The sequence below is a fragment of the Ciconia boyciana genome, chromosome 2, assembly GCF_034638445.1.
Source record: "Ciconia boyciana chromosome 2, ASM3463844v1, whole genome shotgun sequence".
In the NCBI taxonomy this organism is placed as follows: domain Eukaryota; kingdom Metazoa; phylum Chordata; class Aves; order Ciconiiformes; family Ciconiidae; genus Ciconia; species Ciconia boyciana.
Window position 1 is genome coordinate 34,850,820 of NC_132935.1, and position 27,255 is coordinate 34,878,074.

Here is a 27,255-nt window from a genome sequence, read left to right on the forward strand (position 1 = left end):
ACACTTGTGTTATTGGTGCCTAGAAGAACTTAAAAGTTTTCATTGCTTTTTCTGCTTATTTTCTATCCAGTCCATCAGTGCTATTCTAGCACTGGTGCTTAACTGTTTGACTGATCTAGCTTTTCTTCCACGTGGAATATATATGTTTTGAACAACACTGGAAATGAATAGTTCTCATTGTTTCTCTCAGGTTTTGTTCCTTGATGTTTAATTGTCCAGTGAGTTGTACCTTACTGCCCTCATTGCCACTGTAGAAAACACATTAATCAGTTAAGAGACTGCCATGTACTTTCACCAGAAGACAGAAGCTGTTTCAAAGGAGTTAATGATAATTGCAGAAAGAATTTTAGAAAAAATAGGAAATAGCCAATTGTTTCTCAAATAGAGAACGATTTAATGAAGGAAAGCAAAAGAAAAAATGTAACAACAGAGATTTGCCATGAGGTTGTAGTGGAGAGATTGGTAAACTATTTCACTTTGAAAGGAAACTCAAGAGAATGGCACCCTCTATGCTGTAGATCCGTTGGCTATGTTTATACAGCACCATACTTGCTCCCTCTAATGGCAGTTTTCAAGGTTGTTTTCCTATCATCAGCCTCATACAGGCCACAATTATGAGAAGGTGAATACAAGAAAGATTCTACACCTTAGTTGCACTGCAGATGTATGCTATAGGTTGCCTTAGGGGTCATTTTTCCCTTAGCATCCAGGCCTGGGCCCTAGTGTGCATGAATAAGTTTTCTTGTCATGAAGACCACAGCATCTCTACACAAAGCACATACAAAATGAAATCAAAGCACTGATGATATAGCAGACAATTTTAAAAACTCTATATGCACTGATGCTAAGATTAACACATCTAATAAAAACACTAGAATGAATTTTCAGTAATTTTCACTGAATTTTTCAGTGTAAAGGAGTCATGTAGAAATGGCTGACTGGGGCAGACTTGTGTTGTTCTCCCTCTGCTGATTTGTTAAGCTCTTCTCAGCCAGGGGCAAAAGCACATTTATTTGGGAGTGGCTTTACTGAAAGCACTCAGTTCTCCTACCCACATGAACCACGTAGGGAGAAGAAGAAATCCTGGACTGTAGTGTTTGCTGCTTTGAAAACTAAGTTGAACTAGAGAAAGACACAGCTTTTAAATATCTTTGTGCTATCATCTTTCTTTTTCTTTTCTTCTTTCTCTTTTCCTTTTTTCCATAGTATGCTGCTGTTCACAATGAACATGTTTCCCCCCACCACATACAGCCTGCATAAAGCACACTGCATGCACACTGCTTTGTTTTGCAGCTTAAGTCAGTGCCATGCAATTTCAAGTAGATGATTTCCAAGAGTCTTCAAAAATTTTAAAATTCAAACCTCATTAGACCCCACTGAAGTTTTGAAAGAAGTGAAACATCATTGCCAGGTGATCAGGGTGTTCACAACACAGTTGTTACTGGACAAGGGAGTGCAGGAGTGTGTGTTCATCCAGAGGTCACCTCAGAGAGCAGCCATGACAAGTATTCACCGTTTAAGGGAAAAACCACATTTCTGTGTGGAATTCTACAAGCAACCAAAGATAACAATAATAGTGCAGAAAACCTTTCCTCTTGTGCCTTTGGAATTCTGGGTGAAGATGAAAATTTGAGGTTGCCCTAGAAATTCCACTGAGGAGGACATATGCCATCTAGTACAGGTAAACTAGCATAATTTCTTTTATGGTAAGCTTTTTTTGGCTATGAGCTGGCCTTGTATCTTTATACACTGGAAGAAGCTACTGACCTAGTAAAACTCAGTTCTATGGTGCTGGGATGAAACTAATAGATACTGTCTTCTAAGGCAAAGGGTGTGTAGGTGGGAGAAAGCAAAGCTGAGAAAAGCAAAAGAAGAGCCTCTCACATACAAAGGTATCACACTGTGTCTCCTGGGAGAATGAACAGCAGTGGCAAAGAACAGACCCTGCGTCAAGTGGTTTCCAAATAACTAATTCAGTAATAAGCTATGAGTTTACCAGCAGTGTCTGTGGAACTGGACTAAACCCCTTGTAGTGCAGGGTTGCTGCTTACTCAGGGAATTGTACCTATGGAGCACAATACCCTACATCCAAGACTTTGCAAATGAAAAATCTTTTTCACTCCTGAACTGTGTCATTTCCCTTGTAGGTAGATTTATCCCCATGCTTTTTCTCAACCGCAGACATACTAAGTATCTTTTAAAATTACTATGCCAATTTTCCCATGAGAATAAAAAATAATCAGTGTTAAAATATCAGACTTGACCAAAGAATAGTGGTTTCATTTTGTGACAGCCTTCTGTGGAATTTGTATTTTGTTCTACACTGGCATGCAAACAATGGCTTTTGGATGTATTTTCTATCACTGGAATGGTATTGAATTATCACTTTTAAAACTGACACATAAATTCCTACTTCATTATTAGGATGGGAGGTGATGCCTGGGACACTGTCCAAAGATTCCAGTTCAAATCCCCCTTATGCCTGGTTTCCCAACACTTAGAGTGCTGGAGAATTTATCACTTCATTTCTCCCCTCCCAGTATGATCTCTCTCAAAAGTCATGACTTTTACTGAAATATTTTTAGCTTTGACATAATGGTATATTTCATCAAATTAAAATTTCACTGAACATGTTTCAACTAGCTCTAGGAAATATAGACATACTGATCACCACTCCTGAGGTGCTTTGAACTGTTTAAACCTTTTGGATAGTGTTGAAAAACAACAGATTTTTGGTTAGAAGTCAGAAATATACTTTCTATTTTGTATGCGTAAATCTTTGCTCTGGAATAGGATGCAATGCAATTGTACAGTGATTAAGCAGTCACTTTGTTATCATGATTTTGTTAAACAATAAGAAAAATTGTGCCAAAAAGGTTGAAGTGAACATTAAATTACTTTGAAATATTCCATTGGCTTACATAAAGGTAAAAATGTAGTGATGCTATCTAGTCTGAATTGCCTAACTTTGTATTTATACCTCATATGTCTGAGTGTTACATGGATGACCAACCAATAAGTATGTTAAATTATTAATGCCAGCTTCTGGATATCTATTAATTAGAGTTCTAGAGGTATTGGAGGTTAAGAGTGGGCAATGAGGAGTATGATGGTCTTTAAGGCTCCTTTCTCTTTCAACAGACCCTGCCCCAAAGCCAGGGACTGGCATTCAGAGCTATCCAAGATCAGCAGTGGAAACTTTTTATTCTTCAATCACACCTACTAGCTTTAAGGGACCTGAAGAAAACTGCTTTCTAAATGTCATGCCAAGGAGGGAGGACATAAAAGTTGGCTTGGTATGGGGCTAAAGATACTTCCTGGCTGAAATCTTCCACTTGACTCAGGAATCCATCTTGTCTTATGACCCACACAGTACATCTCGTCTACATTATCAGTGGGTCCAGTCCCACCAACCAGGCATGTTGTTTTTGGTTATATAGTAGTTTATAGGCCCTGCGTACCTGTAAGTTGGGAAATAATGAAAACAGGGTTTATATTGTCAAAATCATGGAACGAAGCCACGCAATTTCCAGCAAGTGAATGGTGATGGGGGCGAAATTCCATAGCCAGATTTGGAAAGCAAAATCTATGTCACTCACACAAAGTCATGCAGCAAAATACCCAGCGAATTCCCATTCTTTCCTAATGCTTTATTCAAGATACTGATTTCCATGACATAGTAACTCTACATACAAAACAGAAGGTCAAATTTAACAGTTTGTTCTAATGTTTCTTGATTTTCGTAGTACGTTTCTTCATTTCTGTGGGCCTGAGTCTCAAACTTGTGCCCTAACCAAACCATGAACCTCCTGCCAACCTCCCATGAACAAGTTATACTGTTTTCTATGATCACAGCTTGAAGCAGTATCAAAAAGGTCAGAGAACAACCAGCTCTGCTGGGCGAACCCAAATGCCTTCTAACAGGTAGACTGGGCAGTAGGTGACAGATGCAAAGCCATGAAGAAATAAAGGGCTGAGGAGCAGAAATGTAATGGTTTCTTAACTGGGGTCATGGCTGTGGATAAGCAGCCCTTGTTCTTTTTCAGTGGAACTGGCTTAACTCAGCTAAGTTTTGCCAAACAGCATCTGGTTGTCATTGCACTGAAATGGGCCAGTGGTGCCCCTGAGACCTCCTCTGTGACAGTAAGTTCCAGCTGAAAAATTAAGGAGCAGGTCAGTGCCAGGCAGTACTTCTATGACTGCAGTTACCAACGTGTGCCTTGCAGCTCAGTGAAGGTGTCCTTTTCTGATGAGGAAGGTACATCAAAACCTGTAGCAATGTAAGAACTCAGTAGCCTGAGGCTGTTTCTTAAACTGTGTGGACATGGGTGTAGCAGGACTCTAGTATTTAGACACGCAGACATAAGGATCAGACGCTTTCCAAGATAAGGCCATGGACTTGGGTCTGCGCCAAATGTACAATGTAGTCATGACCCACATACTTCCCAAGAGTGCAAACAGAGCGAGGAAATTATCCTACTTTACTTTATTGAATAGTGGGATACAACACATTGCACCAGACTCATGAGACCAGAAAACATATTGGAAGGATTATTTTTCCCCATTAGAAGCACGAGTAATTACCAGTGAACCATTTTTACAGTCTTCTCAGATTGTTGACATCACTTACTGCTAATTAGGTTAGGATGAAAAATGAGTTTGCCACAGCCTTAGAATAAAATAGCATATGAACATCTTTGCTGAGTCCTCAGCAATCACATAGAAATAGAAACAACGAGGTGACATGGATCAAGCTCAAAGTATGTCAGTTCCTGGCCAAACCAGCATATGTTCCATGTTTACTTGACAGATTAGCACACATGCTTATATCAAAAAACATATCAAATCCAAGCGAGCCGTATTGAGTCTAATTTGTGTTCACTGAGCAATAAAGTTGTCAGGGAAACTACCTAAAACCTGACCAAATACCACTACTTCCAGGTGAAGCTAAAGGAATACAAATGGAATATATAAGATTCCTTTTTGTTTTATTTCTTGCAGCCAATGAAGGCTGAGAAAAAAATATCTCAAAGCCTGTGAATGTGTATTAAATTTATTATCCATAGGTAGTGGCTATGAATCTTTTTACTGAGATGAAATCCCAGGTGATTTTCAATAGCTTAGTTTTTTTAGTTGTTGAAGGCAAAAAGTTTCAGTGCTGCTGTACACAGGAATTACGTGATACAGACTCTATACCAAGCGCTGTGTCCCAAGGTGTGCTATGTCATAAGATATACTGATGCAGTCTTCATAGAAACACTTTTAAAAATCGCATTGCAGGAACTTTCAAATAAAAATAATTGAGTTATATATTACAGTATTGTAATACAGAATAGCAATTAGTATGTATTATAGTCAGATACATTTTACATAAACATGTAGTTTATTGAGGCAAAGTTATTGTTGGGTTTTTTTAATTATTATATGTTAACAGTATAGTGCAGAAAAGATTGGTCAGCAACTGCATGGTACCACAAATTAAATGTTAAAAATAACAATAGGATCAATAAAAATCCTACTAGGTTTGGAATATTTTTCTATAGTTTTAATGAAATTCAGTTCTACGCCATCCAAATCTTGCCATACTAGACCTTCTATAAACTGGCTGTAGCCGCTCTGTGAAAATTGAACACTGGACTGGGTTTTGGAACACAGAGAGAAAAGTGCCACAGCTACAAAATCAAAGTCAAAAGAGCTAAGCTTTTAGGAGCAAGAGCTGTTGTTTATTTGTTTTTTCACAGAAGTCACTTCTTGGAAAAGCAATTAAGTGGTGTTGAATCAGATTTGTACTGGAGTGACCAATAATGTCTCATAGCCCAGCACTGATAAGTCTGTTGTGATTATCAGGATTAATGAATGGTGCTAGAAGCCTGCATTCAAGAGTATCAGTAGCAACATGGCTTCTATTTGAGGCTATTTACTATAGACAGTATAGGTCAGTGGTTTAAATGATCACTACACATATAGTCAGCAACTACATGTCACTTGGGTGTGAAAATGGGTGATGGGTCCCTTCCTTGCCAGTTCAGAGATTACATGAGTTTTTCCCACTCCAAGCCTCAGGATCTCATCTCTTTAACATAAGGTGTAACAGTTCACTCACAGCTCTACAGATTCCTGTTTCAGTCCATGGTATGTCAATCAAGATGGTGGTTGTCAGTTTTCTTATTATTGTCTTTTACATAAGGTTGTTAGGTCAGTTCAAGGCTGGTCTCAATATGTTGGGGTATCTTCAGCTTTCAGTTAATCAGTAATAAAATATTTCTTATATTTAAACCATTGAATTAGTTCACTTTTGTCTTATTTTATAGAATTTTAAATATTTAATCCTCTTCAAATTCCTGTCTTATCTGAAGTTTAAGTTTCTCCTTATCTCCCAATTTGAACAATGCTAGATAGTCTGAACAGAGGCATGCTACTATGCTACATGTCTTTGCCTAAAACTTAGGTAGAGATCCTATTTTTCTTGTCCTGTCATTATGTATTATTTTTTTTTTAAGGAAAAAAGAGATATTAAGTTTTCTCCAAAAAAAATGCAGCAGAAACATTCCCAGAAAAATGATTTATTTGTTTTCCTGCAATAGACTATTCTTTTGAAAGCTATGTTAGATCAGAAAACTGCAATGCTTACCTCTCTAGAGCTTTGAGTCTGTCATTTTTTCCGTGCTTATATCTCTAACATATTTTCATCTCGCATCTGCCCTTGGCAGCAGATTACTTCCTGCTCTGGAGACCACTGAGTAACACCTTCCCGGTTCTTCTTATTATGTGATCAGGTGTCAGCTTGCTCATAACAGCCAGAAAGACAGTGCTGGTGCTACTATACGAACAATAATGCTTACCTATGAGCACTGTCTTGGGTGAAGTAGTGCATGTTCCTACACTTCTAACAAAGCCAGTCTCTACCAATGAGTATAACAAGTACCAGTGAGAATAACAAGCACAGGAGTTATTTTCCAGAGCTTTACACATCATTTTAAATTCTCCTTCTTGCATATAGTTAACTGCTATTTCCACAGGACAGTCCCATGGCTGCTGAATCTAGTCCAAAGTGATATACCACTCTTATTTAAACAACATGAATTTTTTTCTCTTTCCCTTCTCTTCCCTCAAGAGGCGACTCTCCATCATTTTATACCAGAACTACTTTCGAATGCCAATCACAGGTTCACTGATTTGGCTGAAAAACTAGAAGTGTTATGCTACTTGGTCATTCTCTCTTTCTTATCATATTTCCTTATAGGACAATGCATACATAAGATTTGAAGTTAATCAATTTTCCAAGTTGAGATGAAGTAGGAGTTCAGAGTGGAATGACTGCAGATGACGCTAAGTCAGTGGAAGACCGCTCTAGTCTCTATCTTTTCAGTATAGTATTAGATTACAAATACAGTAGGATACAGTGAGAAGTTTTATTTTAAGGAAGAGTTCAAAAGTAAATTTGAATGTGTTTTCTGATATCTGGGTGTTGGTTTTCTGTTGATGACACACAGTTTTTCTTTTTACGTAGAAATGGGCTATGTCACCAATATTCAGAAATGGAATGGGAGACTTTGCCTACTCCCTCCCTCCCTCAGCAATTTGTTCAGTATAGCTTGCTCTCACTCCCTCATTTACTTGCTAATCTCTTACTTTGTCAAGACTATTTATTAGAGTGCCTTCTCAGTCCATGTATAGAAATTACAGAATCACAGAATCGTATAGGTTGGAAAAGACCTTTAAGATCATCGAGTCCAACCGTAAACCTAACACTACCAAGACCACCACTACATCATGTCCCTAAGCATGACATCTACACGTCTTTTAAATACCTCCAGGGATGGTGACTTAACCACTTCCCCGGACAGCCTGTTCCAATGCTTGACAACCCTTTCAGTGAAGTAAAATTTCCTAATATCCAGTCTAAACCTCCCCTGGCACAACTTGAGGCCATTTCCTCTCGTCCTATCACTTGTTACCTGGGAGAAGAGACCCACCCCCAGCTCTCTACAACCTCCTTTCAGGTAGTTGTAGAGAGCGATAAGGTCTCCCCTCAGCCTCCTTTTCTCCAGGCTAAACAACCCCAGTTCCCTCAGCCGCTCCTCATAAGACTTGTGCTCTAGACCCTTCACCAGCTTCATTGTCCTTCTCTGGACACGCTCCAGCCCCTCAATGTCTCTCCTGTAGTGAGGGGCCCAAAACTGAACACAGTATTCGAGGTGCGGCCTCACCAGTGCCAAGTACAGGGGCACGATCACTTCCCTAGTCCTGCTGGCCAGGCTATTTTTGAGTCATAGTCTTTGCAAGAGTCATAGTCTTTGCAAATGTTACTACTACTCTTCTGTAGGAAGTTAATGACCCTGAAGCTCTACTGGCAGATGACATCGTGTCAGTGACTAATCCACTTCTGGCAAAGCCAGCTGCAAAAGGTCACTTGAGTTCACCTGGACAGTTTTGCCAGAATTGTATTAAAAAGAAAAGTTCCTGCCTGCTGGCAGAGATGTGAGGGCAGTAACCTCCAGGTCGTAGGCAGTCACAGGGGGCCAAAAGTCTTAAAGTCTTCAGCTGGCACAGCTAGTGCACGTAAAACTTCTGCATGTGGCTATGTGCAACCCCGAGTGACTTCAGTGGAGTTACGTGGCTCTCATTAGTACATCTCCAGTTTGACTAAGACCTGTAGTCCTTTTATTTGTATTGTAAACTAATTAAATTACTTGTGACTACTGTAACAGTAGCATTGAATAACAGTGATAATAATTAGTCATATTAGATTAGTCATAATTATTTATTCATATCATAGTGGGAGGATATCAATGGGCAAATCTAAAAAACTCCAAAGTTTGTTTTGGATGAAGCTTTTATAAGAACAGTCTTTGTTCTGAGATTTCTGGTGTTTCCAGTTTCCACTTGACCTATTTTTCTTAGCTTGCTCTCTGAACAAAAATTATTGAGATTGAGGCCTACTAATAGAATAGCAGAGCCTAAATCACATATCTTTACTCTTAGGCAGCTGCTGCCATATGAAGATAACATCTACAACCAAAGGGAATATCTCTGGATAAATCTTTTCCATAATATATCTAGCAATTACTAACAAGACTGTAATTATTCAACATATGATCTATTTTGAACCACTTCCTAAGATGAAATCGCAGATTACTGATATCTGTAGTACAAATATACAGAGTGTTTTCAAAGAAGTGTTGGGCTTTCATGCTGCATAAGGTTCATAGAAAAATGATTATTTTTCTAAGTTACTAAGACTAAGTTATTAGTCTTAGTCTAAGACTAAGACTAAGACTAAGTTATTAGGCTCTCATTTAACTATTTACTATAAAACATCTGCATTTTAAAATGCCACCTGTCCTCTGTCCTTGTTGTAGAGTATTCAGTAAAACCAGCAAAATTATTTTTTTTCTGTAGACTTTGCTGAATGCATTCATGAAGGTGAACATTTACTTTCTTTTTTATGTGAATTCTCCAACTTGGCTGCTAGGCAGTCATTTTTTTTCAGGACAGTGATTTAAATGAACTGTAAGAAGAAGATGCAGGATCTTGAGTTGAATAGTTAAGAATGCTGCTGCTAAGAAAGTTAATAAACCAAACAGAAGTGATAGGCTCGGTGGGGGAATCATAGGGATGCAGTTGTACGGCCTGTATTAGTCAAACTAGGTGTATGTACTGGTCTTTTCTGACCTGAAATCAGAAATGCTTCAGTGAGAAGTTTGGTAGTAGCATTGAGCTGAATACAGCTCCATGTGTTCTTAGAATGAAAAGGGTGAAGATCCATCACCAAAACAAGCTTTTGCAATTGTCTGCACGCTCTAACCTTGCTCCAGCAAACAGTCCAATGGAAGGTGGTCAGACTTCTGGACAGCTTGGCTAAAGATCATTTTAAAGCCCCTATTTGGTTCTGACAGACGAGGAGCAGAAAAAAATCATTTACCTGATCAAAGACTTTTGTGCTTCCCATTGTATCAAACCAAAACCAGGGCCCGAATTCAACAGAGTCCTGAAGCTCTCCCACAACAGTGTCAGGTAAGAACATGATTAATTGCCTAGGGAAGCAAGCCTCAATGTTCAGAACTAGCAGTCCATGCTTCACATTTGATGTTCGACAAAAGAACAAAGCAAACCAAAAAGCCTGAAAATAAAGTTTGCATATTTTCACACACCGCATTTCCAGTAGGCATCCTTTCTCCTTCCCCCTATTCCCCCAATCCAGTCCAGAACAATTACTGTATCCTATGGCCTTTTTAGACATGCACAGGTTCACTGTGTCTAATGTAGAGGATATGGTGGAGACAAATGATCTGAACTAATCAAAACAGGGGGCTAAAGACAGTGGTGTAGAGGTGGAGATAAGAATTCCCTTCAAGAAGAGCCTTGCAGCCTCTAACCATTAACATTCTTTCTTTCTCTCCTCCCACACCCTTGGCTTTGTCTGAAGCCAGCAGGGTTTCAGTGACCCGGAAGGCCATGGATATTTTCTGCTGGAGTGGGCTCAGAATTTTGAAATATATTTATGCAAGAGTATCAATCATGTAATTCAATAGAGGTCAAATACCTTGAAACTTTTTTTAAAAAACTTTTTTTTTTCCTTTCCATCTAATTGAAAGAATATGTTTGCTAAATTTGCTAAATCACTCATTCCAACATACAGTACTATGTTACAGTATTAAGGCCATCTGTATTTGTATGTATTCCATACAAAGGAATGTCAAGTTCACAGAGTTAAACTCTAATGTAAATGCCAGAGTTTAGATCCTGTGAATAATCCAGTGTGTCTAGGCAACAAGTTTCTCTTGAATTATCTGATCACACAGTATCTTTCAAACAATACTATATTGTGTTGTACAATAGAGTGCATTGTTCTACATCTTTGTATGAAAATGTACTGTTCTAAAAATTTTATTCCTTTCCTTCTTTCCATATTACACTTACTTAATAGTTCATAATACACTAATTACCATAACCTATATATTGGCTAAGGCCAACATTTTCAAAACTGGATTACTAAAATGACACTGTTAGGTAGGCAGTGACTTATTTGCAAAGCTCTAAACTTCTACCGCTGCCACAGGAATAATTTTTTCTATCTTAGTGCAATAGGCAATGAACCTCAAGATATGTTTATGTGTTAGACATCAGTCCTCCATGATTTACCTCATGCTAAATTCCGTTATACGCAATGCCCATAGATTTTTTCCACATTTGAAATCCATGGGTATGTTACCTGAAGTTTTCTTCAAAAATTATTCAGAACTACTTTAACTTAACAACTGTATCTGTAACTCTACTTTGGGGAAGAAATTCTGTGGCAGGTGTTATATTGTGACTACTACTCAAGTTTCAAGCAATACATCAGCATTTATGTTCAGGAAAAGTTAAGAATTGCCTTTAAAGAAATTAAAGTTGTGTCTTCCCATGGGAAGAAATTCAAATGGAAAAGTAGCTATGAAGTCCTTTTAAAGAATCAGAGGCACCAGATTAAAACTTACTTCTTATGCCATTCTCCCCCATTTACTTCAGATAGATGGAGGTCTGTTTTGTACAAGTCCTTTAGTGAATTTTTATTACAACCTTTTAAGGCATATATGTGTACTTCACAGACATCGCTTTAGGACAGGGTCCCAATGCACAGTGGGACAAGAGCCAGGGTTCAAACAATACTCATCCATATTTAGGGAGGAAATAAAAAAGGTATCTGTGCAGTTGCATAGTTGGATAACATGACTCAAGAGCAAGTGTCACACTCATTGATGGTATCAGCTTTCTAACTTCTTCTTACCTGAGTAAATACACATCTCACCATGAGAAAGAAAAATACAGAGCACAGCTCATTAGGTTTCTACCCCTGTCTCCAGATGTAAAGGCAGTTGCAATGTTGCTATTTAGACATGCAGAGTTAAAATAAATGAAGGCTTCTGTGTACAGCTTAGACACTGACAAAACCCAGCAAGTTCACAAACATATCTGAAGCAAATTAATTCTACTGTTTGTTTGGTGAAAATTGTGATATTTATTCTACTTCTGGTTATTGCACACATGCATTGTAATTTTTTGTTTGTTTCAATAGAGCTTCAGATGCCTGGATCAAGACAAACAGAATAAAAATATGGCTTTTGGCCCAAGACTTTATGGTCTAAATATGGAAAAGTGAGCTATTAAGAACAAAGAAGATGGAAAGTACAATGAAACAATGGGATAGATTTTAGTCAGCCATGTAGATAATGCTCTCTGCTTGAGCTGCCAAGCTTTTGTAGGTATTGGGACAAAATGGGAGGGATGTGAAGCAATGAAGCTATATTTCTGTGCCATAAATCTCATTTAATACTGGTTTCATCATCAAGGAAAGACTTTTTGGAAGCCTATGCAAAAATGGAAACAATGATAATGTCCTATTAATGCTTACATATGCATCATTTAAAATGCCTGATGTTTCGCTTCTCTGACTGGAAGAACTCTGTGCTACATATTTTAGATTGAACTGTTCTGTTTAATGATACATTTGAAGAGACAATAAGACACAAGGAGAATTGTTTCTGTGTAAGGTTTTGTAAGGTTTTCGAGTAGTCATGAGCAGCTCTTTAAAGTTCAGTCCAGGTTGAAAGTCATATAGCTCCTTTCAGTGTTCAAAGGAAGGTGAATCCCTGTGCAAGAGCAGAAATTACTCACTCAGATGTACAATTGACTTATCTCCACCCAAATATTTCAGTGCCTGGAGGTTTACCACATATGTTCTCCTTTTTTTTTTTTTTTTTGTTGAACATTGTGCAGTCAATGCACTTGTTTGGCTACAGGGAGAAACTATCAGTCAGTGAAAAGGACACAAAGAAAAATCAAACTGTAGTAAAGGACAAATCCTAACTCATGAGTGTAGCTTGCTGGAGCCTAAATAAATTTTATTATGTAGGGTGGATCTTAAACACACTGGAATCCCATTAGTAACTGGACTATTGGTGGATTACCATGTGATTCAGTTCTGCTCTTGCACACTTCTTTTCTGACTTGTAGGAAATTTATATAGAAATGAAACAGGTAAAAAGATGCTCAGAAATATTTTAAGTATTTATTCCAGTCACTCCAGACAGAAGACCAGGTGGATGTTAGAGTACCTAATCTCACAGTTATATGAAATTACATTTGATTTGTAATTAATGATTTTCTTTTCCTCATTTATTAACTTTGTTTAATTAAGAAGTTTTCTAAAATGGCATGACTTTTTATCTTAATAATAGGGATTTCTCTGCTGATTTAGTTTGGAGGGGTTTTTTATAAGGTGCGAGAAGAAATTTTTCTTAACTTATTTCACTTGACTGCTTCAAAATCTCTCCTTTTTATTAAATGCAGTGGTAAAATGTAAGAAATAGCAGTGGTATATCATGTGGATAGTCCCCTTTCTCTCCTTTTGTTCTCAAATATGTCTGCTTTAAATGGGCCACTGCTTCCAGAATACCAATGTAAGGCTTTCTGATATATGCTTCTTAAATCTCGTGTGGGGTTTAAATTAGTGATTTTTAATGTAGAAGTTAAGTATTAGCTCTGCAGAATGATGAATTTCATTCCCTAGGGTTTAGCATGTTATACTCTTTCTGCAAATTTTTAAAAGATGTACCTCTCAAAAACCTGTTTTTTTGGTACAGTTTTAGTTGCTATATTTATATTTATTTAACATCCAGCATATTTTCTGTAAGAAAACAGAAGTAACAGATGGAAATTAAAAGTATTTAAAAGAAAAATGACCATTTTCTAGAGTGTGTGCTAGTTTTAAAGACTGCTTAAGGAATTGATTCACTTACATCGGAAGTAGGCAGTGGGATGACACCCACATATATAGCCAGACACACACGAAGCATGTACTGTTTTTTCCAATTCAGATGTGCTCCACTGACTGCTGAAAAGGAAGCAGGCTTTAAAAATATTGCAGGAGTCCATTCTTTTTATCACCTTGATCCTTGTGGCTCAGATGAAGCAGTGTCCTGAGTCTCTTGGAATCAAAAAGTTCTCCTTCTGACAATAGCTGCTGGAGCTACCAGGGTCTACAGGAGACCAGTAGTAACCTTGGCAGCATCTTACAAGAAAAATCAAGATACTCACATATGTGAAAATTTAAAAATGTGTATAAGAATTAGAGTTTTTAAAAAATAAAATGAAGAAAGTTAAGCCATCCTGGTTGCAAAGGATTATGTGAGATTGGATACATTTTCCATACTTTATTTTTTCACAAGAATGAAATCACATTTTGGATACATCACATTTGGTGTTAGGTTGACACAATGTACAAATGCAATCTTGCATTTTTTTCATAGCTGGTGTTTGTATTGGCTGTGTTTCCCCCCTCCTCTGTGTTACAATTCTTGACATCATGTTGCAACTGTGGGTAAAAGTGCCAAGTGTTGTAGCAGCTAGCATAACGTTGTGTGTTATTGGGATACAGTGAAGGTTTGGCAGGGAATTACAGCTCCTATATTCCCTTATAACTCTTTTGGTGCAAATTCCAGAGGCAAACTGAACAACAGTGCAGAACTAACCAGCCAGCAAAAAAAAATTTATGAATTTAAAGACTGCTTTTTCATCCATGGAAATCAGTGAAACTTCTGGAAGATATGCTAATTCATTAATTTAATTTAGGACTAAACACTCAGTGCTGTAGTATTCCTTGCTCGCATGCCTGTCTCCTTCAGTTTATTGCCAGCTGTATGTATTGCACAACTCTTTATGGTAAAGAATCTGCCTTCATTAGAAACATATTTAATCTTTCCCAAAGTTCTGGGAGAGGACCTACAGTCTTCTTTTTGTTTTCATAGACATGATACTAGTTTAGGAAGTGGCATCTCCTTAAACTTCATTAGTTTAGACTTGGGATATAGAATTGAGTGCTTCTATCAAAATCTCAGTGATCAAGAGGAAAAAAATCTTCTAATACTAAAAAGAAAAAAGCCTTGCCTTTAGTTATAGCCTCCATCTTAACCTGGGAAGCCTGCAGTTTCACAGTTCCAGTCTCGCATTTTTTTAGGAGAAGTGTGAAAATCCCTGCATGAGTAGGATTTTCAGGCCCCTGCTCTCCTCCCAGAACAGGCAGCCGGTGCTGGTCCTCTTCCTCTGTCTGAGAAGGCTGTCACACCTCCATGATCTCATACTAACTTCTCGTTATTTCCTCCTCTGTGCCTCATGGCTGGGCTAACGTCGAGAACTACAGCCAAGAGCCTCTTAATATTCAGTTGCAACATCTATTCTCTCAGCTTGTAGATTTCCTCTCACTTCCAAAATATTCTCTGAAACAAACTATTGTTCCAAACTCCATATGCTCCCTTAATTTTGAGTATATGGGTCATGTCACTAGGTTCAGTTCAATTTCTCATGGCATTTGTGAAAGACGGTTTAAAGGGAAAACCAGCACTGTGGACTCTTTCTGTCCTCTCTGCCCAGTTCCAGCCATTCTGAGATCCCAAGGACCAAATTTTTCAGCATTCAACATTTTCCAGCAAATAAGGAGAAAATGAATGTGTTTTCATGATTTTATGTGTTTCCTTGTGCATTCAGCTTCAGCACAGATGTCAGTTTCTCATGCTACTGTACTATTTTTTGTACAAATTAAACTATAAAGCCAAAAGATTTTAGTTACTTGCTGGAGCTCAAAAACATATGGGGACAAACTGAAACTCTTTGCAGTGAAGGAAAAATAGTAATTTATGCCACAGTAACTTTTTTTCCAGTAATAACTTAACGTAGGTGCAGTAACTTGTATTCTGTTTTCCTTTACTTCATGCTAATTTTCTATTTTAAAAAAATCTATTTGGAAACAAGTTAAATAAACACGTTGATCAGCCAGGAGGGTTTCAGTGTTCCTGCTGACACTGGCACAGAGAGGAAAAATGATGGAAAAACTAAATAAGGCTTAACTCTTACCAAAGCAGCACAAAGTAATAAAAGTTTTCTCCAGTGCAGTGTTTACCATATACACAAGTGGGAAGGATGGTATGGTCATCAATACATGCTGTGGAGAACAGTAATTTCAGGTATCAGATACTGATTTTACATAGAAAGAGGTCAGTTAAGAGTTAGAGGCAGTAAAAATTATATTCTCTAATCTTTTACTTTTTCTCCTTAGGTCTCAAAGTGCTTTGAGATGAGCATGCTAAAGCATGAAGTGGGAACATGATTTGCGCTGTGTCCTGTACTAGTAAACAAGTCAATACAATCCCAGTCCAGTGTTTTATCCATTAGATCACACTTACAAGAGAAAGCTAAAATCACGACAGTTTAATTTGTGACAAAGTAAATGTCTTCACTCATGAACAGATTGACACAAATAATCTTATTCTATCGTACAGCAGAGGGAATCATATCAGTGATGTCCACTGCTGAGCTTGCCAGCCTGAAAAGGACTACAGGCTGTGTACACTCATTTCAACTTGGCCTTCAAGCCTTTCTACCTTCTGATCTGGTTTCATGTCTTTCCATTGCAAGAGAGTTAGGTCTTGAACTTGACGTAAACATTAGTGAAAATCTTCCCTCATTCAAGTAGCTTATATTAAGCTGTCAGGTTTTCAAGAAAATACTTAATATCATGGTTAGTCTGCAAGCTGTTTGGAACAGTGATTACCCCTATTTCAATGTGCCAGAAGTTCATAATAAGATATTGTATCTCTGAAAATGATATCTCTGACTTTTTGAATTAGACAAACACCCCCACCTCAAAAAAACTTTTTCCCCCCATAAGTCAGTAATATGTTACATGAAAGTGTTATGTGATTCAGAAACATATTCACATATTAAAGCATTTCCATTATCTCTTTTTATGACCGGGGTTCCTGCACTTTGCCCCATGCCCTAACAGCTGCTTTCTAGAACAGCTCTCCTTCACTGTAGGGTTCTCAGGTTGCCTGCCCTGACAGCCTTACATAGATATAATAGTGCACTTCTCCTGTGCACTCTGCAAACATACCAAAGACTAATAAACAGAAATCACTATTGACTTTTACAGTCATATAAACTTTCCCCCATGCTCTTCCCCTTACCATCATCAAATTTTAAGGATGGATTATCTTCTTTTGCTGGAAATGATGTTGAAAAGACCTGTTCTCAAAAGTTATTATGCAGCAGATACACATGAACTGAAAAGCCTATTAACAACCTTGTTCTTGATTAAATGTTTCACAATTTCAAGAAACTCATTCTTCCATAACTGATGTGTTTCTTTTTCAGCATTCTTTCCTAGGAAAACAGGGGATTCACTGCCTATGATTTTGTATGTATCTTGTTAGCCAATATGTATTTTAAATCTGTAGCAAATCAGACTAAATTTTTCTTCAGCATGTTAGAGGTTTCAAAGATATTAAGGGTTTGAGTCGGTTGTCCATGCATAGATGCCTAGTAACAATTACTAGGGTACTTGAGAAATCTAAATGGCTTTGGCAGATATGACATCAGAGCTATGTCTTGCAATCTTTTTTTGCTGAGGCAGCTGGTGTCCATTTGGTATATAAAATAGCACTTGATACATGTGTATGGGCAGCTTATTCAAGCCCTGCATCTCCACTGATCATCAGGGAAGCTTAGACACAGTGCACATGTAGACATTTTTCTGTAAGCATCTAAGGCTTCTTAATCTTAAACTGAATCCCACACAAACTTTCTATAAGTTTCTGTAAGTTTTCTGTAAGTTTCACAAAAATATGTTGATGAGTAGAGGGTACGCTGAAGTTTGAGCTCTACATAAATTAGGGCACAGAGAATCAATGTAGCAAAAAGTGAATCCCCTCCTGCATGGATTATCCAGTGTCATGTAGGGTGAGATCTCATAACCTTAACTGCAAAATGGACTCTATAGTCCTCAGTAGGGACCAGCTAATGATGTAGCCTTAATACAGCACAGTTAACAAACCAAATAATCACACCTTCACTAAAAACCTGTCTTCCTTAGCCTGTTGTTCATAGCATTAGTAGTTAACTCAATGTTCCCAAATGAGAAAATCCAAAATGTATTCACAAATGTATCACCTACGTCATTTCAGCAGCAGAACCCAACTTGTTATTTGAGTCTCGGTATTTTCTTCATTTCTAGTCTTAAATGTTTGAGCAGGAAGATGGACTTAGTGACCTCCCAAAATCTTTTCCAGATTAATTTTTCTATAATTCTTCACCTTGGCTGCTATGATCATCATAGGGCCCCATTTTATTCTACTCTTTCTCAATTGAGCATATTTCAAGAAATTATTTTGAGTGTGTTTTCCTTCGCTGTCCTATTCTTCCTTCCCTTTCCCTCTCCAGAACTACTTTCAGACTACCGGAGTAATTACAGACTACTATCTATCCTCCCTTCACAAAGATGCCTTATCCTCAGTTTATGTCACAGCTTGAAAAATCTGCATCTTGGCTATAAGTCTCTTTCTTTGTCCATAAGAAATTATTTCCCTTTCTTAAGACTTAAAAGTGGGGGACAGACTAAGAATATGCCTAATGAGAATTCAGCCTGTGTTATTCGCTTTAGTCCTTCAGGACAGTTTGAGTGTTTTTAACGTGCACTCAGGTAGTGCCTTGTATAACAAATTTAAGGCTTGTAAAATCCATTTACATTTCTTGCCTTAAGTCCAAAACTTCATCCAGGTTAAGCTTTGGCCCTCAAAGTGTTCTGCTTAGCTGAAGGGGAACTATGTTACACAATTTGGGATTTGATATTGTGATCCAAGTGAGCAAAATCACATTTAAGTGCTGGTTGAGATGATAATCTAGCAAAACAACAGGACAGTATTTCACCGGCTTCCTGTTTCAATTTCCTGAAGATAAATGGTTCTTTTTTGTAAAGAATTGTTGTCAGTCGGAACAAAAAGGGATTTTCAAGATTTCCATCCCTCTGCCAGGTGTTTTATTGGGCAGTGAATCATAAGTATAATTTAATCCTTACCCACATTGTGTTACTGAGAAGCAGCTTGGGTTTTTTTTTTTGAAGTTTCAGCTTCAAATAACAGCCAACAAATTTATGAATCTCCTTAACTATTTCCACATCTAAGCTTCTGAATTTGTAATTCCCTCACTGAGGAACTGTAGATAATGCATATGGGATTCTTTTTATATGTGTGTACTGTTTGTTCTTTAAATGTTTGTTAGTAGTTTTTTGTTACTCAAAGGTAGGATTCTTTTTACCCAGTTTTTATCTATATTCCTTTTTACAGCAGATTTTAGAGAATACTCCCCTTTAACTGTTTCAGATACTTTGTTCCTACTATTCCCCATATCAAAAGTAGTGGCCTCACATTTTCTGTTGCCTATTACGCTTTCAGAAATGCTCATTGAACATTCAGGTTTGGAACTGAAGGCACAAATTTAACTTTGATAAAAATTCAATAAAACTTCACAGGGCTCTTGTTGAAGGGCAGGGAAGGGCAGGGTGAGGCAGATGTCCTGGTTTCGGCTGGGATAGAGTTAATTTTCTTCCTAGTAGCTGGTATAGTGCTGTGTTTTGGATTTAGGATGAGAATAATGTTGATAAGACACTGATGTTTTAGTTGTTGCTACGTAGTGCTTACACTAGTCAAGGACTTTTCAGCTTCTCATGCTCTGCCAGGTGCACAAGAAGCTGGGAGGGGGCACAGCCAGGACAGCTGACCCAAACTGGCCAAAGGGCTATTCCATACCATATGATGTCATGCTCAGTATATAACCTAGCGGAAAGCTGGCCGAGGAGCCACTGCTCAGGAACTGGCTGGGCATAGTTGGTGGGTGGTGAGTGATTGCATTGTGCATCACTTGTTTCATATATTATATTATTATTATTATTATTATTATTATTATTACTACTACGACTACTACTATTATTACTATTATTACTACTACTACTACTACTACTACTATTATTTTCCCTTCCTTTTCTTTCCTATTAAAGTATCTTTATCTCAGCCCATGAATCTTACTTTTTTTTTTCCCAATTCTCTCCCCCATCCCATTGTGGGGGGAGTGAGAGAACAACTGTGTGGTGTTTTGCTGCCTGCCAGGTTAAACCACGGCAGCGGGGAAGACCTTACTCTCATGTCCATAGGTCCATCTTTCATGATTTGCTGTTCATGGTGTCTTTCAAGTTGTGCTGCTTCCCAAATCTACACTTCTACTTTTTCACTTCTTACCCTTTGGTATTCCTTCATGCAAAATGTGTCTGTAAATGGTAAAACCAGTTTTATTAAGTTAATTAAACAAAAATGTTCAGTACAGAAGAATTATCCTAGTCCACAACAACTACCAGAACTGCATACATTTAAAACAATGCACTGTGTAACTGAAAGCTCAGCCCAGGCAGTACAAAGTGTACTGAAGTGCACGCTTCAGGAAAAAAAATGCTTGTTTTTTTCCAAGTTTTTCCATGGAATATAGATTTGTAAAATCTTTTTTAGCCCATGTGTTAAGGCTGAATAAGTTGCTGACTAGGGCCTGGCCTAAGGGTAAGCCATCTGAGCAGGATCTGAGAAACTACTGGATGTGAGATGAGAAAACTGTAACAAACAACAGTGTGAGGAACTGAAAAAGTTACTTATAATGTCATAAAGAATATCCATATTGCACAGGTTGTTAAGTGGTATTATATGAGAAACAGACAAACTTTGCAGGTAGTTGAAGAAGAGTATCAGGGACTTCTCAGGGATACAGAGAAAGTATCAGAAATACCAAACAGTTGTCACAAAACCAGGACCAATGGGGAAAAAGTAATTGGGGTGGATGTTTATTTAGGAGAGGATGAGGGTGTTAAAAAGGAAGACTCTGGGAGGGGGTAAAAAGAGAACATAAGGGGTCACAAATCAAATCATAGGGCTGTTTGGAGTTCCCTGTTTGGCAGCCCTGCAGTTTGGAGCAGAGCGATAAACCTGCTGTTTCCACTGTGCTCGTGTCTGAATTTCTTTTGCAGTCAGAAGGGAACTGGTATCATTCCCACATCGGCAAAGGAGCCACAGCAGCTTTCCTCCTAACGCTATCAGGGAACAACTGGAGGGTGCTACCTGACATCTTCACCCTTCCCCAGCCTCCTTTATCACCATGAACTTCCTCCTAACACTTGCACTTCCTGCAAATTTCATAAATCGTAACTTTTGAATTGTTACACTTCTCAGTAAATTCTTTGTAACATATTGTTCCTTAATACCAGAGATTGCTTCTGTCTCTTCCTTGCTTCACTTCGAAGCAAAAAGAGGGAGTAACGAGCCAGTGGCTATGACTGAGTAAGGTAAATACTGAGCTTTTTGGTTAAGCTCAATTACTGTTCACCTGGGATGTTCCAAGGTCTATGCTGAATCCTTGACTTCCATTTTGAAATCAAACTGGAAGTCTCTTAACTGGGGGGAATGATCTTTCCATTTTCCACTGTGTGAACACAAAACTATTTTTAATAGGAAATTTCATTATGCAGCAAATAGCCACAAATGAGGTCAGAATAAGGAGATATACCTAAACCATTTATTTGCTTAGGAAAGAACTCTTTTTGCCTGTTTGTTTTGCTCTAGGGTATTATTGGATACAAACTACCCACAGCTGTGGATAGCTGTGCTCACAAAGTGAAGCAATTTGATAGTGTCCAGAGTACAGCCATTTAACTGTTTGAGAAGCCATTTCCTACCAGCCTATTTAAAGCTTAACATTTTCAATGTGGGAAATGCTTGAAAGAACTACAGGCATTGAAACTAAATTTAAACTTGCTAGAAAACAGCATGACGTTTTTTCTCCATTCTATATTTCTTCTTGTAGACTAACGATTTAGAGGAAGGCCATGAGGGCTAATGAACACATGGTGGGACTTTATATAGGATATCAAAGCTGGTGCGACCCACATACATCTAGCTCTAGCACTGTAACTCAGATCAGAAAAAAAGTATTTGATACTATCATCTGGTTCAATTGCTACAAGCTTAAAACTTGGAAGTGGTCAATGAAAGACACACTTCTGCTGCCTGAAAGAAGTCGCCTTTCAGAACCGCACCTGGAAATGTCAGACTATCCATGGGAAATTCACATCCCACTAGTCAGTGGAAATATGGAGTATCACTTGGTTCTTCACACCATTAGATTGTGACAGCTCTTCCCACAGCAGGCAGTAGTAGGCATGGTCAAAGACTGAAATATTGTTGTGAATAATAAAACTGAAGTAACTGTGGATTTGCCAGCTTTCAGCAGTCAGTGGGGTAGTTTGTCATATGGTATTAGTTATAGTGTTCTTCTCTGCTATAAGAAAGGTTGATCCTTGTCACATTTTCAGTGTTTTCTATACTAACAGGTCTGTACCTGCAGGATCTTGGAACAAGTTTTGACAGGTGCATGGGCCAAAGATATGACATATTGAGGGGTCATTCCCTGGTGCTCACAGGGGCCTGGCTGAAGTTCTTGCATATGGGAGCAGCAGGTTAGTGTTTCTTTGGGCTATCATTGGGTCATCCAAAGTGAGGTATATATCTCTAACTTCTCCCCAAAGCAATTGCCTTTGCTAACTGAACGCATGAGATGACTTTGCCTCAATGAGTGTCTAAGAAACTGGATGAGGAAAGAGCTGAGAAACAGATGTCAGTTTCTTTCAGGTTCACCTCCATGTTTCCTACAAAGAAGCATTGTTCCTTCTCCAAAATGTAGGCTTTCTTTCAAAGGACAAGTAGATTCCTCTCTCTACGAAACATATATTGCTGTATAACCACCCATACAGCATTTATTCTGAATATTCAGTCCCAAATCTGTGACTCAGAGATGGCTTCTTTGAGAAGGCTGCAGGACTGAATCCTTGAACCTTGCCATTTTTCTCTCTTCCATTTTTTTTTCTTACTACAATAAATAGATCGGCTATTAGTTTAGACATTATTCTGTGATGTGTTTGCATGACCTCATATATAAGCTTCCTGCTGCCAAAATACTAGCCTTCATTTTAAAACCATTTTGTGGCCTCCGTAATTGCCAAAATATATCTCTGTTTTGCTGAAATAAGAGTATCTCTCCAACCCATGCTGCTCTGAAAGCTATTAAAAAATTCATTATCTGGATCAGTTAAAATTAACATTGTGCACAAGAAGATCTAAAAATATTCTGCAAGTATTGGTAGGATATTGTGGAACTGGGTTCCTATCTGGTTCTGAATGGAGGAATACAATGTGGCTGAGACAAAGAAGCTCCATCAAGGTACAGGAGCTTTCATAAGGAACCACAGCATCTGCATGCTGTACAACTGCACACTCAAAAAGCCAATGGTGGAGCTGTTACTGTGAAAACATGGTAATTGGCCTCTCAGTTGACTTGTAGCTATCCAACTGTGACCATGTGTGGGCAAAGGAGCTCTTAGCAGTATTTGTGAGTGGTAGTTTATGGTCTTGCCTTATATGTTGCATTACATATCGCTGCAAAAATGCTTTCAGTGTTTGTGCCCTAAGATTGGATTCAGAAATACAGCAGATTCCTGCCTCCACTGCAGGAGCTCTGAGTGATACTGGGCAGGTTGCATTAGCTGGAGTGAAAATAGCATTTTCTTACCTTTCTGGGGCCTTGGCATAGTAAGAAGAATGATTAGTTTTTTTGAGAAATATCAAGGACAGATGACTATAGTTGAAGAACTCACTGCTAAAGCAGTAGATCTCAAGTTTTCTAATTGTCACCCCTGTCGTGAAGTTATAATTGGCTTATTGGCTCCTCCAGGATCTCAGCCCAACTTGGGAACTACCTTCAATCCATACTGAGGATTCAGTCGCACTTTTTAGGTTTTGACAATTTACTGTGTAGCAATACTTGCACCTTGAACAGCTCACTGTTGAATCCTGAGTTTGGTGCGCTATTTGACTGGAATTTAGTTATATAAAATAATTAATTCTATATTCATGTAGTAAAATTGCTACAATTGTAAATGCTGCTTTGCATAAGCCTTGGAGAATGTAATTATGATTCTCACAGCAACTTTAACTCTTCTGTCTTTTATGTCTATCCCTGTACATAGTGTCAACTTTTATTCCTCAGTTCAAGGTGCATGTACAATGTTAAAACTGCTGTGAAAATTAATAGTATTATATTTTCTGTCCTTCTTTTTGTCTTAAAAACCTGAGCTATAGTATTGCCTGCCTTCAGCAGAGTGTTATGACTTTAATTTTCTTAGCAAGAAGGCAAAGGAAAAATGTGTTTGATAGTTGTGCGAACTTCTGCCCAGAGCACGGAGTTGTTTGGTTATTAGCATTTTAAGATAACACACTCATTCTGGCATGAAGCGTAGTCCTTGATTAATTTTGCTGAGGTATAATGCAGGATGTTCTGCTAAGTAAGAGCATTTTGTAGAATGCTTGTGGCATATATTAGAATTCCCATGCTGTCATGTAAATAAGCATTTATTTCGAGCGTAGGTACTGTATGCTAGGAAAGTGTGCCTTGCACTAGGAACCTTCACGTTCCTAACTGCAGCATTAATGAGGGAATGATAACACCAGTTGCAAGCAGCAAGCACAGCTGAAGGGAGCTCCTGAAACTGGCTGCTTTGCATGGATGAGGAAAGGGCTAGATTTATGAGTCAAGATAAAAGGACCTTTTTCCCCTCCATTAACATCACTTAATTCAGCTATACAACTTTCTTCCCAATCTATCAGATCAGGTCTGCACTTTATATGTACTCAGATCCCTGTTGATAGCAAGAGGAAGAGCATCTGCTTGCTCAGGAGAAACTTCCAGAACCAAAGGCTGAAATATTATTCCCTTCCTCCCCCTGCCCATACTCATTCTCTTCCCCCCCACAAACATACACATGATTTCCTGTAATTTATCTCTACTCATTCCTGTTTTCACTCTTCTATGCCCTCCTACATTCCTTTTACATACACATACACATACACATATGTGTATTTATTTGAACATATGTAAGACCTGCAGTGGATTGGCCCCTCTCCACATAGCTGACAGGACATTTTCAAAAAGCCCCACTTCCTAACAGATATATTTTCTTTCAGTGGTAATTGGGCTCAAGAGGAAAGAGAAAGCCTAGAATTGAATATATAACAATATAAGTGATATAAATGTGAATTCCTAAGGTGATGGTTGAATGGAAGAGTGTATACCAAAATTAAATTTCAATTTATCATAGAGAAACCTCTATGGAGCAACGTACTTACAAAGAGCAATATGAAGCCAAAAAAATAAGGGGAAAGAAAGAATATAGCTTAGTTTTTAAAAAGATATTTAAAACTTTTCAAGGGAAAATCTTAATCTTTTTCTCTTGAATAAATAATGCAATATGGCAAGGACACCTGACAGCTGAAATAGAACTGTAGCCAAGCAGAAAATATATCCTTTACCATGAAAGATATCCACCCACAGACGGTAGTAGTAACAACCAATAAAATAAAGCTGGGGCTTATAAAACACATAATTTCAGTCACAATTAATTATAAAAATTGAAACAGAAGAATTGCTTGCAGCATGGTGAGGAGAATTTTCATTCCTTCTCAACATATTTGCCATAAAGGGTTCCCACACACTAATTAAATGCAGTATTTGTGTGGTTATTTTCCACACAGGAGGAGTTAATTTTTCTGTAGGCTTGGAAAGAAGCTCTGCTCAGACCTTTTGTTTCAGTAATAAAAAGAATAAACGACTGCACTAGTTACCCCTTCTTTTCCACAGTATTCTGTCATGTTGCATATAATTTTATATTTTCATGTGGCAACAGGAAGAATATGGTAAAGAGAGGATAAAGACATACCTGGAGAAGTTCAGAGTGGTAAGAACATAAGTTGCAAGAACCATCGACTTGAGTTCATGAGCAGCGTACAGCAGAGTAGCCTTCCCTGCTTTGACTTCCCAACCGCAATGACCCTTGCCTGATCTTTCTCCTGTCCAGATTAAGCAACTGTAGCTCACCTTTAAAGAGCAGGGCATGTCAGGTAAGAACCCAAATCTTGCTCCTGTGCAACACTGGAACAAAGCTGGGGCATACACCTGAAAATGCCATGCGTATATGTACAGACAGTCATTTTCACCCATTTACATGTAGTATTAGTGTAGTTTAACCAAGAACCACCATGTGGTGGAAAGTCCTGTGAAAGTCCTGTGATACTAAGGATTGTACTTTTAAGGAATCTAGCCTCTCATGCATAAGAAGTCTGGGAGTGAGGCAATGAAGGAGCAATTTATTTTTGTTAAGCAGAACCAAAGGAGTGATGTCACGGAATAAAGAACTCTTATTTCAGCACTGTGATTGATGAACCAGCAAAAATAAATACCTCATCAAAATACAAAAAAAATCTGGAACAGAAGAATCAAACAGACCAGAGAACAGTTAGAGCTCAGTGTCTCTGAAAATATGAAAGACAACAAGAATACTAAAATGGTCAAATTTCTTTGAATCTTCAAAGAATGGGTGATAGGGAAAAGAAAAATGATGGGAAGGACATAGCATGCCCTGACACACTTAACTGAATGAAAAGCTTTTCCTTAGCTTGGAAACTGCATAACAAAATGTAGATAATGTCTACATCCTATGTAAAATTGACATATGAGACTTGTTTTTGATGGCATATGTACTAAAGGAAAGTGAAACTATAGGAATGTTTGTGATTCATTTCAGGTTGGAAAGCAAGTCTTGAGGAGTGGTATGTCTGTAAAAGAAACAGAGATCAGGCACCTGCAGCATGATATAGAATTGGATATTCAGATCTCCTCAAAGATCCATGCTTCTAGAAACTCCACTTCTTGGAAAGAGATGGGATATACTAAAAGCTTTTTGTTTGCATTCCAGGCACAGAGACTCTTGGTGGATCCAGAATTAATCCCTACTAAGACCATTCCAGGCAACGGAAGCCTCTCTAGTTCAGGATGAAGCTTACAGATGGTGAACAAGGCAAATGTGATTAAAATATTCCAAATACCTCAAGAGAAGAGAGCTGAGGCAAAAAAAAAAATCAGATTTAGCAGGGCACTTAATGCATATCATGCAGACATATTAGGACAATGTCTGTCATGTTAGAAGGGAGAGAAAAATACGGGGGATTGCCTGGCCTCACATGAATTTTCAAGTGCAAAGCCACTTGTGCAAAACAGAGAAATCGGACCCCCAAAAATATGTAGCAATGAACAGAGTAGGAAGAGAATGTACTACAAACAAGAAAGCAAGTGGGGTATTTATTAATACTGAATTATACACTAGGTGTTCAGTTCAGTTACCCTGAATTGCTTAGTACAACTAGTGTATCTGAGACATTCACACAGACCTAGCAGACATAATGCAGGACCTGTGCAAGACTCGTATCTTTCTACAGCAACAGGTAGAAGCCAAGCATCTAT